At 45.5% G+C, this 20,473-nt stretch overlaps 1 protein-coding gene across 15 annotated transcripts in view; it reads right to left on the reverse strand.

Annotated features, from left to right (window-relative positions):
* ADGRL3 (adhesion G protein-coupled receptor L3) overlaps positions 1 to 20,473 on the reverse strand; it is a 1,180,558-nt gene that overhangs the window by 388,867 nt on the left and 771,218 nt on the right. The window lies entirely within an intron of this gene.

Here is a 20,473-nt window from a genome sequence, read left to right on the forward strand (position 1 = left end):
ATTGCAGGTTTTTTTTTGCAAATTCACTGCACTTAGCATTTTCTTCCCATTTTTTAGTACAATATGGGGCAGAATGAATGGTGTCATTCAAAAGTACAACTTGTCCCACAAAAAACAAGCCCTCATATGGCTATATTGACGGGAGAATAAAAAAGTGATGGAAGAAGGGAAGGAAGAAATGAAAACCAAAAAAATGAATATCGTTGTTATAGGGGATAAACACATTTTTTTCATTTTACTTTATTTTTTAGTCTACCTAGGGAACTTTAACATGCTATCATTTGATCACTTATACTACAGTATTGCAGTATATTGTGTAATTTGCATTCTCGGAGGAAAACTAAGAAAGCAGCATCACCGCTGGGAGAACAACAAGAAGGCCATTGAAACACTAATGATATTGATTTACATTTCAATGGTTAACAACAGCAATCACAGTTAGCTCCAGCTAGTGCTGTTGCAGACAGTTTATGGCTAGGTAAAAATAGGCTTAGCCTGCTCCATACACGCTACAGTTACTTCTGAGGAAACTATAACTGTATTTGCAGAATTTTGACCAGGCAATTAAAATTGGCAAGAACCACTTTTTAGATACTTTCCTAGCAACTTTTTTGGCCACACACGGCTAACTACCAATACCTATAAGTGTGTTTTTGTAATTTTCAGCAAGCAATTAATATTGTCCAGAGCCACTTTTTATATACTTCCCTAGGAATATTTTTTTGCCAGGCACTAACAAGTAACAATACCTAGAACTGTGTTTGCAGATTTTTCACCAAGTAATTAAAATTGACAAGAACCACTTTTTAGACACTTCACTTACTATTTTTTTTAGGCCACGCATCAAGTAATAAGACCCATGACTGTGTTGCATACTTTTCAGCAGCCAGTAATATGTAGCAATACTTACTCACATGCTTCACTGGCAAATCTTCAGCAGGCACTACAAGTATCAATCCTTATTACGATCATGAAATGTGCCGATATGTGGCACACACCTTTCCCTACACTACACATCCCTATTGTAAACTATTCCTCTCCTATCTATGTGAACTACCCAGAATTAAACCCGTAGCTAAGCTCACCTACACTGCACGTTCCTATTGTAAACTATCGCTCTCCTATCTATCTGAATTACCTAGCATTAAACCCCTAACTAAGCTCACTGTCTAATACCCCCGTCAGCAGCTTCCCTAATGTTTCACATCCACAAAATGGTGCAGAGCCAACATGTCCACGAATTATGAGCACAAGCACATGTGGCTTAAGCTGGTGTCACACATAGCGACAACGACATCGCTGTTACGTCACCATTTTCTGTGACTTAACAGCGACCTTGTAAGTCGCTGTTATGATCGCTGCTTAGCTGTCAAACACAGCGACGCAGCAGCGATCATAACGTCGCTACATGTGCAGAGAGCAGGGAGCCGCGCACACTGCTTAGCGCTGCCTCCTTGCTCTCCTAGCTACAGTACACATCGGGTTAATTAACCCGATGTATACTGCAGCTACATGTCACAGTGCAGAGAGCAGGGAGCCGCGCACACTGCTTAGCGCTGGCTCCTTGCTCTCCTAGCTACAGTACACATAGGGTTAATTAACCCGATGTGTACTGCAGCTACATGTGCACAGAGCAGGAGCCGGCACTAGCAGCAAGAGCGGCGGAGGCTGGTAACGAAGGTAAATATCGGGTAACCACGGAAAGGTCTTCCCTTGGTTACCCGATGTTTACAGTGGCTACAGCTTTCCGCAGCTGCCAGACGCTGGCTCCTGCTCCCTGCTCGCTTCATTTCATCACTCTCTCGCTGTCACACACAGCGATGTGTGCTTCACAGCGGGAGAGCGACGACGAAAAAATGAAGCAGGACATTCAGCAATGAGCAACGACCTCACAGCAGGGGCCAGGTCGTTGCTGGATGTCACACACAGCGACAGCGACGGGACGTCGCTGCAACGTCACAGAAAATGGTGACGTAGCAGCGACGTCATTGTCGTCGTCGCTGTGTGTGACACCACCTTTAGGCAGCAAATCACAGAAGCCCTTCTGTCTGAACCTTGTAGATGTTGGCTGCACCGTGATTGGCTGCAGCAACATCCACAAATAAAGTTATGTAAAAAAATTGCACCGTGTGCGTCTGACTTCTCCCAGTCCAGAGTCTCCACCTCCTCCACTGATTTTACACATGCCCACATCAAACAGCACATCAAACAGCACCACAATACTATCCAAAAGTACATAATGCTATTAAAAAAGCATTTTTGGACACAAGGCCAGCGTTTGGGGGCAGAAAACAAACAAAAATGAAGATTACTGACTTTTGGGGGAGGGGCTAGCATTTGCCGAACTCGAATAAAAAAGCTCAGGCTTGTACCGAATTTGAAATTGGTGAACCTTTACTGAAAACGTTCGCTCATCCCTAGCTATAATCACTCTCCCTGCATCTTGATTGTCAGCTTGCTCAGCAAACATCTGAATCAGTGATCAATTAAACATTACAGTATTGAAGTAAAGTATGTAACGAAACTAACATTATCTTATGAAGCCTAGCTGCAGGCAATGGGTTTTTTCATTAGGCCTCCAGCTGCCATATTAACCTATTGACCCGCCACAATCATTTGTGTGTCATATATCACTGGGAGCATGTCCTAGGTATATTATAGGCTCAGTTCCTCAGATCAATCTATACACTGGCACCAAACTTACTATTATGTAAGGGTTTATTTGCAGATTAACACTGCAGGTAAATTGCTTTTTTTTTTAGCTTACAGATTCGGTTTAGCTGACTGTGCAGAAGAATGTAGAAAAGTGAAGGGAATTCAATTATAAGTAGACCACTTGATTCTTTTACGGGTCAGACAGCTGTAGATGTAAGGAAGGAACAGTTTGATAGCGAGTTCCTGTAGTGCTGTTATTGGAGCTGAAACTGAAACAGAATCTCAGAGAAACAAAGAATCAGTGGCAGAAGCTGTTAGTGGACAATAACTCAGAGAAGATAGAGTAATTAGAGTAAACAGCTTCTCTTGCACCAGGACCATTACTTCTCAGTTTCTCAGCTATGGACTGATGCACAAGCTATGTATCCACATTGACTAGGAAAGAAGAACATGATCATGAGTTTTGTGCTCGCTGCTAGGGATGAGCGAACCTGAACGATAAAGTGTCTCATGAAAAATTCTAGGCTGCCACTGACTGAGAGTGACCTATCGAGCTGCATTCTGAGAACGTTCTTAGAACGAAGCTCCATAGGATTTGATAGGTGTCGTGGGACATTATACCATTAGAGTAAGTTGCAACTTTGAAGATTTTTTTAATGACTAAATTGGTGAACGAGGGTGTGTGGGGGACTCTTTATTCCCAATCGGATCAAGTTGGAACTTCAAGGAATTTTTTTTAATTAATAAATTGGTGAATGAGGGATTGTGGGGGAGCCTTTAATCAAATAAATTATTTTTTTCCTGTGTGTGTGTATTTTAACTCTACACATACTGGGTTAGTAATGGGGGAGTCTGACAGATTCCTACCCATTACTAACACCTGGGCTTGATTGCAGCTGTCAGTTCAATCTGATTACCACTGCACCAGGGCGATCTGGTAGAATGAGGAAAAGAGCCAGAATTGGCACATCTAATGGATTCTCCACATCTGGGGCAGCTGTGGGCTGCTATTTTTAAACTGGGAAGTGCCCAATAACCATGGACTATAATAGCCTGATAATACCAGCCCTGGCTGTCTCCTTTACCTTGACTGGTTATGAACAATAGGTCGGACCCAGGCCGTGTTTTTAAAGGATTTATTTAAATAATAAAAAAAAAGAGAGGAAGCTGCTCTATTTTTTATATAAACCAAGGTAAAGAAGACAGCAGCTTTACCATAGGACCCCCTCCCCATTACTAACCTCAGGCTTGATTATAGCTGTGATTTTTTGACAAATCACAGCAGTCATTAACCCCTTATATTACACTGATTGCCAGGGCAATCAAGATGAGCCCGATAAAGCTCCCAAATTGTTGCATCTAATGGATGCGACAATTCAGGGGTGGGCGCTGGCTGCTATTTTTAGGCTAGGGGGGCTCAATAACCACCCTAAAACCACCATCCCCAATATCAAACCTGATGGTAGTGGCAGCATCATGCTGTGGTGATGCATGTATACAGCAGGGACAGGGAAGGTTATCAGAGTTGATGGGAAGATGGATGGAGCTCAATACAGGGCAATCCTGGAAGAAAACCTGTCAGAGGCTGCAAAATACTTGACTCTGGAGAGTAGGTTCACCTTCCAGGAAGACAAGGACCCTAATTATACTACCAGAACCACAATGGAATGGTTTACATCAAAACACATTCATGTGTGTGAATGGCCCAGACACAGTCCAGACCTAAATCTCAATGAGAATCTGTGGGAAAACTTAAAAATTGCAGTTCACAGATACTCTATACGATCTCACTGAAATAGAGCTATTTTGCAAAGAAAAATGGGCAAAAATTTCAGTCTCTAGATGTGCAAAGCTGGTAGAGACATACCCAAAACGACATGTAGTTATTGCTAGAAAAGGTGGTCCTACAAAGTATTTACTCCGGGGGAGGATGGGGCGCTGAATACAAATGCATGTCACAATTTTCAGATAGATATTTTTAAAATAGTTTGAAAATTATTAATTATTTCCTTTACACTTCACAAGCACTTGCTACTTGCCATATAAAACCCCAATAAAATACAGTTATTTGTGGGTATATCATGAAAAAATATGGAAAAGTTAATTGGTCTATGAATAGTTTTTCAAGGTACTCTGTATGATGGTGACTGCTCAAGCACAGTAGTTATGGTGCACACAACTAAATAATAATGATATAGAACAGGGTTCTCCATCCTGTAGCTCACAAGTCACCTGTGGCTCGCCTGTTCCTGACATGTGGCTTGCTGCTGCTAACCAGACAGAAGATACTGGAACCAGGGGTGGAACGATCATGGTCACAGGGGTTGTGACCGCGACTGGGCCCAGGGGTGGGGGGTCCGCCATCCACACCCAGGTAAATGCCAGGGCCCTGCACAGATAGGGTAGACTCGCCAACATCTGCAATCTATTCTCCAGCCCCCAGACAATTGCTGGCGACCATAGTGCTCAGGCCAGTAGCCACACTTTCCTGGCTGTTGGCCCTTTATACCTGTTGAGCATGTAGTGTTCACTGCTGAACAATGCATGCAAGAGTATTGAAGTTCATCCGTGGGCAGGAGTTTGCCTTTAACTCCCCCGAGCTGTATGTTCCTGCCCAGCTGTATTTGCCCCCTGATTTGTAAGGGTCAACTGCTGAGCTGTATGTACCACCCAGATACATAGGCCCCCACCTGAGCTGTATGTGCCCCCTCCCCCCAGCTCTATGTGCTTCCCATCGAGCTGTAGGTGCCCCCGCCTAGCTGTATGTGCCCCACCCCCGAGCTGCATGTGCCCCCTCAGCTACATGGGCCCTAGCCGAGCTGTATGTGCACCCCCCGGGCTGTATGTACACCCCACCTAGCTGCATGTGCCCCCCCTCCAAGCTGTATGTGCCCCCTGCCAAGCTATGTGTGCCTCCCACTGAGCTGTATGTCCCCCCCAAGCTGTATGTGCCCCCCCAGCTGCATGGGTCCCCACTGAGCTATGTATGCCCTCTCCCCCCAAGCTGTATGTGAGCTGTATGTGCCCCACTCCTGAACTGTATGTGCCCCTGGGCCCCCGTCGAGCTGTATATGCCCCCTGAGCTGTATGTACCTCCCAACAAGCTGTATGTACCCCATCCCCAAGTTGCATGTGCCCCCCTCAGCTACATGGGCCCCAGCCGAGCTGTATGTTCCCCCTGAGCTGTATGTACCCCCCACCTACCTGTATATGTCACCCTCCAAGCTGTATGTTCCCCCTGCCAAGCCATATGTGTCTCCCGCTGAGCTGTTTGTGCCCCCAAGCTGTATGTGCCCCACCAAGCTCTACGTACCCCTTGCCGAGCCATATGTACCCCACCCCTGAACTGTATTTGCCCCCCAGCTACATGAACCCCTGGGCTTCCGTCAACCTGTACACCATGTTCCAAATTATTATGCAAATTGGATTTACGTGTCATAGTGATTTTTTTTTTTTTTTTTTTCAAAGAAACTCAATGATGGTATTGTGTTTCAGGGTTCTTTGGATCACTGAAATCAATCTCAGATACCTGTGATAATTAGTTTGCCAGGTGAGCCCAATAAAAGGAAAACTGGATCTTCCACAATATTAAGCAGGCCACAGTTTTTAAGTAACATGGGGAAGAAAAAGGATCTCTCTGCTGCCAAAAACCATCAAATAGTGCAATGCCTTGGACAAGGGATGAAAACATTAGATATTTCACGAAAACGTAAGCGTGATCATCATACTGTGAAGAGATTTGTGGTTGATTCTGAGCATATACATGTTCGTGCTGATAAAGGCAGAATGAGGAAGGTTTCTGCCAGGCAAGTCCATCGGATTAAGAGAGCAGCTGCTAAAAAGCCATTACAAACCAGCAAACAGATATTTGAAGCTGCTGGTGCCTCTGGAGTCTCTTGAACCTCAAGCTGTAGAATCCTTCAAAGGTTTGCTGTGGTGCATAAACCTACTATTCTGCCAGCCCTAACCAGTGCTCACAAGCAGATTGGTTGCAGTGGGCCCACACATAGATGAAGACTAATTTTCAAACAGTCTTGTTTACTGATGAGTGTCGAGCAACACTGGATGGTCCAGATGGATGGAGTAGTGGATGGTTGGTGGATGGCCACCATGTCCCAACAAGGCTGCAACGTCAGCAAGGAGGTAGAGGAGTCATGTGTTGGGTCGGAATCATGGGGAGACATCTGGTAGGCCCCTTTAGGGTTCCTGAAGGTGTGAAAAGGACCAATGCAAAGTATATAGAGTTTCTGACTGACAACTTTCTTCCATGGTACAAAAAGCAAAAACTTGGCTTCAGGAGCAAAATCATCTTCATGCATGACAATGCATCATCTCATGCTGCAAAGAATACCTGTGTGTCATTGGCTGCTATGGCCATAAAAGGAGATAAACTCATGGTGTGGCCACCATCTTCCCCTGACCTCAACCCTATAGAGAACCTTTGGAGTATCATCAAGCAAAAGATCTATGAGGGTGGGAGGCAGTTCACATCAAAACAGCAGCTCTGGGAGGCTATTCTAACATCATGCAAAGAAATTCAAGCAGAAACTCTCCATAAACTCACAAGTTCAATGGATGCGAGAATTGTGAAGGTGATATCAAAGAAGGGTTCCTATGTTAACATGTAACTTGGCCTGTTAGGATGTTTTGGATTTAAATAGCTTTTTATTTCATTGAATGTGACCTCCTAATGCTGCAAATTCCACAAATGAGCATTTTCAGTTCTTTCAAACATGTTGTAACAGCAATAGCATTATGGGCAGATGATAGATGGGTTTAAGGTCCTCATCTATACTAAGCATTATATCCCCTGAAGAGTCATATAAGACAAAACGCGTCAGGATGCAGATAGGGTCAACATAGGGGTTCAGCGTTGTACATCTAGTTGTGGACCGTCTTTGTTAGGAAGGGAGCTTGGGGTAACAGATAGATCTTTTATTTTCTCCAGGAGATATTAGGGTCAGATAAGACTGGAGGAAGATTCTGGACCCAGTATCCTGATGGAAGACTCTGTATACCCTAACCTAAGAGGACACGGTGAGATCTTTGCTAGTCCTTGTACTACAATATTATATATTCTTCTGGGTGTCTGACCACTGTCAGCACCTTGTGGAAAATATATATATATTTATTTGTTTATTATGTTGGTTTTGCTGTTTGGTTTTTTTATCTTGGACCACTGTCCAGTGCCTGACAGCAAATAGAATTGTATTGTTTTCTGTCTTTTCTGTTTTTTTTCTTGTGTTTTTTTGTATGACTATTTGTGGCTGTGGCAGTGGCCCCATCTATTGGACAACATAGTGCCTTGAGTGATATATAAGGCATTATTCACATATATTGGTCCAATTAACTAATTTGGGGGCCCTGGCAGCTTGTTGAGTGTATTTCAGTCTGAGAAAAGAAATAATTTTCTTTTCTCTTGTAATTATTTATACTTAATAAAGGTTAAAATTTTATGATGCTTTATTGAGCTCTTTAAAACATATAAAAAGTTTAGAAACTCTACTGTGCCTAATAATTTGGAACAGTGCATTTTGATTTTTTTTAATTTTGAAGATTATATTGTTATTATTGGGAGGTTTCTTCAAAAAAATTCGATGTATACTCTAACGGGTGATTACTTTTTTAGACTGACTGTGAGGGCAGTCAGGGAGTGGAATAGGCTACCACAGGAGGTAGCAAACTCTCCATCAATGGAAATCTTCAAGCAGAAACTGGATAAACATATAGCTGGGATTTAGGAAAGCCTGCACTCACAGGGGGTTGGACACCATGGCCCTTGAGGTCCCTTCCAACTCTACTATTCTATGATTCTATGACTGTCATTTACACCGGCCATTTAGGAAAATCAGAGAAAAATATAATTTGCATAATAATTTGGAACATGGTGTATATGCCCTCTGAGATGTATGTACCCCCCAACAAGCTGTATGTGCCCCTGCCAAACTATATGTGCCCCCCAGAGCTTTATGACTCCTTGAGTTGTAGCCTACCCAGTGCTGTATGTCCCCCACCCCAGTAACATATATGCTTCCCCAGAGCTGTATGCCTCCCCACTCCAGTAACAAGTATGCCCCCAACCTACATTGGCATCGTTGTGACTAAGGGCAGCGCCTGACAGTCATATCATGTGTCACTATAGCATGGACGCTCATGTCAGCTGCCGGAGAAATACTGTATATACCAGGATATATACCAGGATATATACCAGGAAGGGGACATATATACCAGGAGGGGCCCATATATACCAGGATGGCAACATATATACCAGGATGGGAGACATATATATTAGGAGTGGCCTAGAATGGGACATATACCAGGATGGGGACATTAAGAAAATACATTAAGAAAAGATTTTCCAGCACAATGTCCAAGTAAAATTAAAATCCAGTTTATTTTATTCCTTAAAATCCATTAGTTGTGGCAAAACAAAGGGGTTCAATGTCCCATTACACATATGATTTCCATATTTACGTGTTTCAATCGCTTCTGATCTTAGTCATAATATTATACTACCATGTAAGAACCTCTATTTTATAAGGCTTAATGGGGGAGAGGATGACCGACACCTACACATTACTTGATATAATGGTGAATTAACTATAAAGCATTAGCGTGTAACAAAGGTATCACTGTGTTATCTTGCAGATGACATCTACTACATTATCTGTACTCAGTGAGTCATCACTGTGTTTTATGTGGTGTTACATAGGACTGCTGGTGAAATCTACTATATTATCTGTATTTAGAGAGTTATTACTATATTGAAGGTCTTGCATACTTTTTTTCTACATATATTGAAGGTGCAGCTGGTAGAGATCCTTAATTTCTTAATAAGAATATATCATATGCATCATATATCATGATGCAGTTTTGGAACAGCCACCAAGAACTACAAACTATTGTGAAGGATTTCACAATGCAATTCATTCCTGATCCACTGCAGTAATCCTGGCTTTTGGTTTCTCTTTGATGGGCGAACCTGGCTTGCCACAAATTAACACGGCCTAATGCACAGGCCGGTCGCATTGAGATAACAAAAGAGGGGGTATGAGGCATTCACGGTGCCACTTCAGTATACGACTATCACCAAGGGAAAGATAAACGTAAAGGGAATCTGTCAGGTGCAATATGCCCCCAGAACTACAAGCAGTTCTAGGTGCATATTGCTAATCCCTGCCCAACCGTCCCTGTATACACTAGCATAGATAAAGAGATCGTTAGAAAAAGTATTTCTAAAGATCCTTTATGATATGCTAATGAGAGAAGGGACTAGTCACAAGGGCATTAGTTCCTGTGCTCATGCCGCCCTCTTAGCATGTCAGCAGGCAAACTGCCCAGTGTCATCAGCGGTGACGCGTGTACCTGTGTCTGTTGTCACTGCTTCAGAATGATGCATGATCAGAAGTCCCTGGCACTTCCGGTCATGCGCACTAGGCCTCTCTGAAGCTGGGACGCGTACATCCAGTTTCAAAGTGCGTATGACCAGAAGTATGGTGATTTCTGATCATGCACACTGCCCGGCGTCTGATAAGATGACAACGGACACAGGTACACACATCACCGCTGATGACGCTAGGCAATGGGCATTGAATAGCATGTTAGCACTAGAGATGAGCGAACCGGTCCCGGTTCGGCTCGAGTTCGGTTCGCCAAACGGAGGTCTCGTTCGAGTTCGGTTCGTCGAGCGTTCGACGAACCGAACTCGAACTGCATAGGAAACAATGGCAGGCAATCACAAACACATAAAAACACCTAGAAAACACCCTCAAAGGTGTCCAAAAGGTGACAAACAACTCACAACAGAACACAAACACATGGGAAAGTGACAAGGACATATACTCATGTGAAAACAAAAGAGCTGGACAAGGAAAAAGAGGAGGGGACACAGATATAGGCATGGCACGCCCTTCTAAAATCATGTAAAACACCGCAAGGTGACTCCAAGCGGAGTATCCCTTTTTTCCAAAAATTGGGGCCCACACCCACCCACCCATTCAGTGGCAGCACTTGTGCCCTAGTTGTACACTTCACAGCTAGATTTGCATCAAGCACATTCAAAAATACGCCATACTTAACCGTCCCCAAGATGACACCGGGGTAGGTAGCAAAGTCTTTGCTGAACCATGACTTGTTCATCTTGGCTCCTTTTAAAAAACACAGCAAGCAAGGGTTACTCCAAGCGGAGTCTCCCTTTTTTTCCAAAAATTGTGCCCCACACACACCCACCCATTCAGTGGCAGCACTTGTGCCCTAGTTGTACACTTCACAGCTAGATTTGCATCAAGCACATTCAAAAATACGCCATACTTAACCGTCCCCAGGATGACTCCGAGGTAGGTAGCAAAGTCTTTCCTGATCCCAGCTCTGTTCATCTTGGATCATTTTTAAAAAACACAGCAAGCAAGGGTTACTCCAAGCGGAGTCTCCCTTTTTTTCCAAAAATTGTGCCCCACACACACCCACCCATTCAGTGGCAGCACTTGTGCCCTAGTTGTACACTTCACAGCTAGATTTGCATCAAGCACATTCAAAAATACGCCATACTTAACCGTCCCCAGGATGACTCCGGGGTAGGTAGCAAAGTCTTTCCTGATCCCAGCTCTGTTCATCTTGGATCATTTTTAAAAAACACAGCAAGCAAGGGTTACTCCAAGCGGAGTCTCCCTTTTTTTCAAAAAATTGTGCCCCACACACACCCACCCATTCAGTGGCAGCACTTGTGCCCTAGTTGCAAACAGGATGTTTTGATTTGCATCAAGCACATTCCAAATCCACAAGCATTTACTCTCCCCAGGATGACACAGGGGTAGTAAATTCCTTGTGGATCCATGACTTGTTCATTTTGATGAACGTTAGTCTGTCCACATTGTCACTGGACAGACGTGTGCGCTTATCTGTCAGCACAAACCCAGCAGCACTGAAGACACGTTCAGAGACAACACTGGCAGCTGGACACGACAAAATCTCCAAGGCGTAAGTGGAGAGCTCTGGCCATTTTTCAAGATTTGATGCCCAAAATGAGCAAGGCTCCATTTGCAAAGTCATGGCATCGATGTTCATTTGGAGATACTCCTGTATCATCCTCTCCAGCCGTTGACTATGTGTCAGACTTGTTGTCTTTGGTGGCCTTGCAAAGGAGGGTCTAAAAAAATTATGAAAAGATTCAATAAAATTGCTGTTACCAGCACCAGATACGGTGCTACTGGTACGGGTAGACTGTTGGAGATGAGGAGACCGTCCCATGTTTGGCAAGTTACAACTGGGAGATTCACTCCCTGCACCTGCACGGTTGTTTGGTGGAAAAGCCGAGCTAAGATCGAGTAACAGCTTCTGCTGATACTCCTGCATACGTGTGTCCCTTTCTATGGCTGGAATTATGTCACAAAATTTGGACTTGTACCGGGGATCTAATAGTGTGGCAAGCCGGTAGTCATCATCACTTCTAATTTTGACAATACGAGGGTCATGTTGGAGGTAGTGCAGCAAGAAGGCGCTCATGTGTCTTGCGCAGCCATGCGGACCAAGTCCACGCTGTGTTTGTGGCATAGAGGTGCTAACCATTCTTTCTTCCTCTGACATCTCCCCCCAACCTCTTTCAGCTGAAATTTGACCAAGGTCTCCCTCATCCGCTGAGTCTTCCATGTCCATGGACAGTTCGTCCTCCATTTCTTCATGTTCTCCTGCACCTTCCTCAACATTTCGCCTGCTACCATGCACCCTTGTTGATCCCTGTCCCCCATGGTCCCATGCCTGCCGCGTTGGTGATGATGAACGTCTGGACCTTGGTGATGTTGTTGTGTCTTGCGCATATGAATCCTCCTGTAGTTCCTCCCCTTCCTGTTGTCCCACCCCCTGACTCCAAATAGTGTTTAGCGTGTGCTCCAGCATGTAAATGACTGGAATTGTCATGCTGATAATGGCATTGTCAGCGCTAAACATATTCGTCGCCATGTCGAAACTGTGCAGAAGGGTGCATAGGTCCTTGATCTGAGACCACTCCATCAGGGTGATCTGACCCATCTCTGCATCTCGTCGGCCCAGGCTATACGTCATGATGTATTGCACCAGGGCTCGGCGGTGCTGCCACAGTCGCTGTAACATGTGGAGAGTCGAATTCCAGCGTGTCGCCACATCGCATTTCAGGCGGTGAACCGGCAGGCCGAAAGACTTCTGGAGCGATGCAATTCGCTCAGCTGCGGCGGTTCAACGGCGGAAGTGAGCAGACAGTTTTCGTGCCCTGGTCAGAAGGCCATCTAGGCCGGGATAGTGTGTTAAGAATTGCTGGACAACAAGGTTCAACACGTGAGCCATACAAGGCACGTGCGTCACCTTGCCCAGGCAAAGGGCCGCACCCAGGTTTGCAGCATTGTCGCACACGGCCTTACCAGGCTGCAGGTTGAGTGGAGACAACCATTTATTAAACTCGGACCGCAGAGCTGACCACAACTCCTCAGCTGTGTGACTCCTATTCCCACGACATGTCAAGCTAAAGACCGCCTGATGCCGTTGCGCTCTGCTGCCAGCATAGTAATGAGGGGTGCGTGATTCCTTCTGCGCAGTGAGAACGCTGGTGGCCTGACCAGGCAGGCTTGGGGCGGAGGTGGAGGACCCAGATGAGGTGGAGGAGGCAGAAGCAGTGGCGGAACTTGGACAGACAGAGAATTGAGACACAAGTCATGGGGACGGCAAGACTTGTGCAGCAGACCCTTCACCATCTATCCACATAGTTACCCAGTGCCCAGTCAGCGACATGTAACGTCCCTGTCCATGCTTACTGGTCCAAGTATTGGTGGTGAAATGCACCCGTTCACACACAGAGTTTCTCAAGGAAGCGGTGATGTTGTGTGCGACATGCTGGTGTAGCGCGGGCACACCTTTTTTAGAGAAGTAGTGGCGACTGGGCATCTGGTACTGGGGCACAGCGACAGACATAAGGTCTCTAAAATCCTGTGTGTCCACCAGGCGGAAAGGCAACATTTCGGTAGCCAAGAGCTTACAGAGGGATAAAGTCAACCTCTTAGCTTTGTCATGGGTCGCAGGAAATGGCCTTTTATTTGTCCACATCTGAGGGACAGAGATCTGGCTGCTGTGTGTAGACGGTGTTGAGTAGGGTGTCCCTGGAAAAATGCAGGTTTGTGAGGAAAGTGCAGGCGGAGACATGATGTTGCCTTCATCCAACGTTGGTGCTATCGATGTCTGAGAGAGTTGTACACACGCACTTGTTTCCCCTTCCAAACCAACTGACGACCTACCAAGCAAACTGCCTGTTGCGGTTACAGTGGTGGAAGTTGTGCGTGGAAAACCAGGTGTGACAGCTGTCCCCACAGTCCTAGAAGATGAAGAGCGCACGGATGCACTGGAAGGGGCAGGTGGTGGATGGTTCGCTCCGCTAGGCCGCATTGCAGCACGGTGAGCTTCCCACTGGGACATATGATATTTATTCATGTGACGATTCATGGAAGAAGTTGTCAAACTGCTGAGGTTTTGCCCTCTACTAACAGAATCACGACAAATTTTACAGATCACATAATTTGGGCGATCTTTTGCTATGTTAAAAAAGGACCAGGCTAGGCAAGGCTTATGTGGCGCCCCAGGACCTGGTCGCCACAACAGCATTGCCCTCCCAAAGGGTTAATGCTGAGCCTGGAGGTAATTGGGAGATCTATTGGCCAGTAAGTTAACACCCAACACAGTTCTCCCTCCGGCCAGCAGAGGGAACTCTGAACCTGGAACTTCAGGGAGCATTCCTTAAGTCTGGCTGAAGGGAGGAAGTAGTGGTTAGTCTGTAGGGAGAAGTGGAAGGAAGCAGACGCAGAGTGAGCTGTCCTGTAGAACTGGGGCCTGGAGCTGGAGTAGCTTGGCCCAGTGAAGCAGGAGTAGCTGAGAGGCAGCGGAGAGACTCGGACATCGGAGTCTGTGGTTGCCAGGGTATAAAATCCGTCCCTGGTAGACGAATCCGGAGGGCAGGAGAGCTGCAAGCCCCTGGCCCAGAAGCAACCTGAAGGAACAGCTGCAATCCAAGGGCCCGGTGTGGACTCCAGCAGAGAAGCCCCAGAGAGGGCCTGCGCAGTCTACCCCACAGAAAAAGGGGCGAACCACCGGTCCCAGCAGCAAGAGGGCAATTGCTAACCCAAAGTGCAGTGTCCTAAACAGCAAAAAAAGATTAAGGAGTAGGCCTCATACTCAACTGGCCAAAGATCACCCCAGGCACTTCCAGGCCGGCCGGATCATCTTTACCATCTGTGACGGTCTCCCTGGACTAAACTTCTGCCGAGTAAAAGAGGAGAAGGTAAAGAGACTACTGTTTGTGCCTGTTTCTTTCATTGCTTGTCGGCCCTGCACCGTGCTAGTCACACAACACCATAGACTTCCACAAGCACCAACTGTGTCCCGGGGCACCGCTCCACCTGTGGGGAGCAGTACCACCATCGCTGCCACTTCATCACCCCGGAGGCCTTACACAGCAGCGGCGGCTTAAGAGCCGCATACCACAGGTGGCGTCACGAACACAAACTTAAAGTCATCAGCCACATATTCTACTGACACCCACCAGGGCCACGGAGCCGGGCCCAGCCACCACTGACTACCACCGGACTAGCCCGGCCCGGCACCGGGTGTCCCATAGCCCTGGGGTGGGCGAGTCACTTAGAGGGCATGCGACCTGCTGAGCCCCCCCGACTAGTGCTCAGAGGCAGAGTGGTGGCTGAGGATGCAGTTGTAGATGTGCTACCAGTGCTCCGACTCTGTCCAAGAAGGCGCAAGGTAACTTTGTCGTCGGTTGCATCCTCCTCCACCGCCTCTGTTGACCTCCTCGAGTGCCTGACTGTGGGTTGACAGTAGGTGGGATCTAGAACTTCCTCATCAATTGTTGTGTTTGCACTCCCCTCACCCTCAGACCGAGCCTCTTCTTGCCCTGACCGAATATTTAAGTTGTCATCCCAATCTGGTATCTGCGTCTCATCGTCATCAGTATGTTCCTCATTGTCTATAACAACAGGTGTTACAGTTTGTGAAAAAGGGTCAACATTATGCTCAGAAACTTGGTCCCCACGGCCTGAATCAGAGTCACAAAGGTTCTGGGCATCACTGCAGACCATTTCCTGGTCTGTACTAACTGTAGCTTGGGAGCAGACCTCTGATTCCCAGGCTACAGTGTGACTGAACAGCTCTGCAGACTCAGCCATCTCACTTCCACCATACTGTGCAGGGCGGATGGAGACTTCAGAGCTGGGAGAATGCAAGTGTGATTGTGCTGACAACTCAGAGGACTGGTGTTTTTTGGATGCAGTAGTTGAGGTGGCGGAGAGGGCACTTGTTGGACCACTTGAGATCCATTCAAGCATTTTTCTTTTTTGGCCATCATCTACCTTTGTTCCAGTTGTTCGTGTCCGTAAAAAAGGGAGCACATCGGATTGTCCATGGTAAGTAGTAGACATCTTACTTTTGCTGGAAGATGGTCTATCCTCAGCAGATGTTAATGGAGCTTTGCCACCTTCCCCACGGACAAACCCTTTTTTTCCTTTTCCAACACGCCTCTTCCCCTTTCCACCAGCATCTGTCATTTTGCCACTCATTTTGATTGCGACAAGATTGTGCACTTAAAATGTGGTATTAAAAATTGAGAGGTGGTGTAGATTGCATCGGTGGTCTAGCTTTATTAACAGCAGAATAAACAACAATATTTATCCCTGACAATGCAACTACGGCCCTTAAACCGGCAGCATAAATTGCTAGTATAATAGCTTTGTAACAATGAGCTTGGATGTTCAATGCAGAGGTGCTGCAAATATCTTTGCACTAGTGGGACAATACAGAAGTCCAACAACCACTTTTAGGATGCCACTAAGTTCACTGAGTGTTTGCTAGTATAATGGCTTAGTAACAAATGAGTTTGAGTGTGCAATGCAGGCAGACGTGCTGCAAATATCTTTGCACTAGTGGGACAATACAGAAGTCCAACAGCCACTTTTAGGATGCCACTAAGTTCACTCAGTGTTTGCTAGTATAATGGCTTAGTAACAATGAGTTTGAGTGTGCAATGCAGAGGTGATGCACATATATTTGAACCAGTGGGACAATACAGAAGTCCAACAGCCACTTTTAGGATGCCACTAAGTTCACTCAGTGTTTGCTAGTATAATGGCTTAGTAACAATGAGTTTGAGTGTGCAATGCAGGCAGACGTGCTGCAAATATCTTTGCACTAGTGGGACAATACAGAAGTCCAACAGCCACTTTTAGGATGCCACTAAGTTTCCTCAGTGTTTGCTAGTATAATGGCTTAGTAACAATGAGTTTGAGAGTGCAATGCAGGCAGACGTGTTGCAAATATCTTTGCACTAGTGGGACAATACAGAAGTCCAACAGCCACGTTTAGGATGCCACTAAGTTCACTCAGTGTTTGCTAGTATAATGGCTTAGTAACAATGAGTTTGAGTGTGCAATGCAGGCAGACGTGCTGCAAATATCTTTGCACTAGTGGGACAATACAGAAGTCCAGCAGCCACTTTTAGGATGCCACTAAGTTTCCTCAGTGTTTGCTAGTATAATGGCTTAGTAACAATGAGTTTGAGTGTGCAATGCAGGCAGACGTGCTGCAAATATCTTTGCACTAGTGGGACAATACAGAAGTCCAACAGCCACGTTTAGGATGCCACTAAGTTCACTCAGTGTTTGCTAGTGTAATGGCTTAGTAACAATGTGTTTGAGTGTGCAATGCAGGCAGACGTGCTGCAAATATCTTTGCACTAGTGGGACAATACATATGTCCAACAGCCACGTTTAGGATGCCACTAAGTTCATTCAGTGTTTGCTAGTATAATGGCTTAGTAACAATGAGTTTGAGTGTGCAATGCAGGCAGACGTGCTGCAAATATCTTTGCACTAGTGGGACAATACAGAAGTCCAACAGCCACTTTTAGGATGCCACTAAGTTCACTCAGTGTTTGCTAGTATAATGGCTTAGTAACAATGAGTTTGAGTGTGCAATGCAGGCAGACGTGCTGCAAATATCTTTGCACTAGTGGGACAATACAGAAGTCCAACAGCCACATATAGGATGCCACTAAGTTCACTCAGTGTTTGCTAGTGTAATGGCTTAGTAACAATGAGTTTGAGTGTGCAATGCAGGCAGACGTGCTGCAAATATCTTTGCACTAGTGGGACAATACAGATGTCCAACAGCCACGTTTAGGATACCACTAAGTTCACTCAGTGTTTGCTAGTATAATGGCTTAGTAACAATGAGTTTGAGTGTGCAATGCAGGCAGACGTGCTGCAAATATCTTTGCACTAGTGGGACAATACAGAAGTCCAACAGCCACTTTTAGGATGCCACTAAGTTTCCTCAGTGTTTGCTAGTATAATGGCTTAGTAACAATGAGTTTGAGAGTGCAATGCAGGCAGACGTGTTGCAAATATCTTTGCACTAGTGGGACAATACAGAAGTCCAACAGCCACGTTTAGGATGCCACTAAGTTCACTCAGTGTTTGCTAGTATAATGGCTTAGTAACAATGAGTTTGAGTGTGCAATGCAGGCAGACGTGCTGCAAATATCTTTGCACTAGTGGGACAATACAGAAGTCCAACAGCCACTTTTAGGATGCCACTAAGTTTCCTCAGTGTTTGCTAGTATAATGGCTTAGTAACAATGAGTTTGAGTGTGCAATGCAGGCAGACGTGCTGCAAATATCTTTGCACTAGTGGGACAATACAGAAGTCCAACAGCCACGTTTAGGATGCCACTAAGTTCACTCAGTGTTTGCTAGTGTAATGGCTTAGTAACAATGTGTTTGAGTGTGCAATGCAGGCAGACGTGCTGCAAATATCTTTGCACTAGTGGGACAATGCATATGTCCAACAGCCATGTTTAGGATGCCACTAAGTTCATTCAGTGTTTGCTAGTATAATGGCTTAGTAACAATGAGTTTGAGTGTGCAATGCAGGCAGACGTGCTGCAAATATCTTTGCACTAGTGGGACAATACAGAAGTCCAACAGCCACTTTTAGGATGCCACTAAGTTCACTCAGTGTTTGCTAGTATAATGGCTTAGTAACAATGAGTTTGAGTGTGCAATGCAGGCAGACGTGCTGCAAATATCTTTGCACTAGTGGGACAATACAGAAGTCCAACAGCCGCGTTTAGGATGCCACTAAGTTCACTCAGTGTTTGCTAGTGTAATGGCTTAGTAACAATGTGTTTGAGTGTGCAATGCAGGCAGACGTGCTGCAAATATCTTTGCACTAGTGGAATAATACAGAAGTCCAACAGCCACGTTTAGGATGCCACTAAGTTCACTCAGTGTTTGCTAGTATAATGGCTTAGTAACAATGAGTTTGAGTGTGCAAAGGGCAGGAGGGTACAGTGGCAGGGTTGTGGGTCTTGGTAGAGGAAAGGAAGCCTGCCTTTCTATCCCTCCTAATGGGGAAATGCAGTGAGGAAATCCCTGATCTTAGCTACACAGACGCTGTCATCTTGTGTAGCTGTTAAACTCTGTTTTCACGGACCTGTCACCTATGGCTCTGACCCTGCCGGTATTAGCCCTTAAAAGGACTGATAGAAACTTCTATCCCTATTCTGTACAGCGCTGTGTATAGAGCGTACACAGCAGTATCGGAGATAGGAGCTGCGCCAGCGGTGACTGACACCAAGGACGCAGAAGGCAGATAATGGCGTGCTGGAGGAAAATGTCCGTTTTTATAATGCAGGGACATGTGACATGGACATCCTATCACACATGCCTTTGCTTCTCTGGCTAAAAGTCCACTTAGCTGTGTGTGTGTCTGGGATTGGCTGACATGCTGGCCCGCCCCACTACACGCGCGCGCTTAGGGAAGGAAGACAAGGAAAAAAAGAAAAAAAATGGCGATCGCCATTATCCATACAGCAGTGATCTGAAAGCGCTGTTCCCGCACACTATACACTGAAATGTCATAATAGTGTGAGTCACAGAGTGACTTACACTATTACAGCGGAAAGCCAGCTAGTAATTAGCTTGTCTTTTTGCTGCTAGAACCGTTCTCGAACGTATCTAGAACTATCGAGCTTTAGCAAAAAGCTCGAGTTCTAGTTCGATCTAGAACAGCCCCCAAAATCACTCGAGCCGCGAACTGGAGATCCTCGAACCGCGAACCGCGCTTAACTCTAGTTAGCACACCACTGTGGGCGTGGTAACATGCTAAGAGGGCGTACTAGTAGCGGGGATTTAACGCCCTTGTGACTAGTTCCTGTACCCATTAGCATATCATAAAGTATCTTTAGAAATACTTTATCTAAAGATCTCTTTATGTATGCTACTAGATGCAGGGAAAGTTAGACAGGGATTAGCAATATGCACCCAGAACTGCTCATGGTTCTGGGTGCATATTGCACCTGACAGGTTCGCTTTAAGTACTTAAAGGGAATGTGTCACCAGATTTGTCCCTTATAAGCTGTGGCCACCATCATTGAGCTCTTATATACAATATTGTAGAATACTGTATATAAGTACCCAGGCCACTCTCTATAACGTAAAAAACATATTTTATTATACTCACCTGCAGGGCGGTCCGATCCGGTGGGCATCACTGGTCTCGGGCCAATGCCTCTTCTCTTCCTTCTTTTTACTATTAGGGTATATTCAAACACCGTGGATATGCAGGGCTGATTGTGTCCAACAATTTAGAGCACAATATGAATGGATAGAGTTGTGAAAACATGTAGGTCATTAACTCAGCTTGCTCATTGTGTTGGGAAATACAGTACATTTTTACCACAGATTTCAATGTATACAGTTATATTTATAGTGAATTCAAAACACACCCTACACAAATCAGG

The sequence above is a fragment of the Anomaloglossus baeobatrachus genome, chromosome 1 (genome assembly GCF_048569485.1).
Source record: "Anomaloglossus baeobatrachus isolate aAnoBae1 chromosome 1, aAnoBae1.hap1, whole genome shotgun sequence".
NCBI classification, from domain to species: domain Eukaryota; kingdom Metazoa; phylum Chordata; class Amphibia; order Anura; family Aromobatidae; genus Anomaloglossus; species Anomaloglossus baeobatrachus.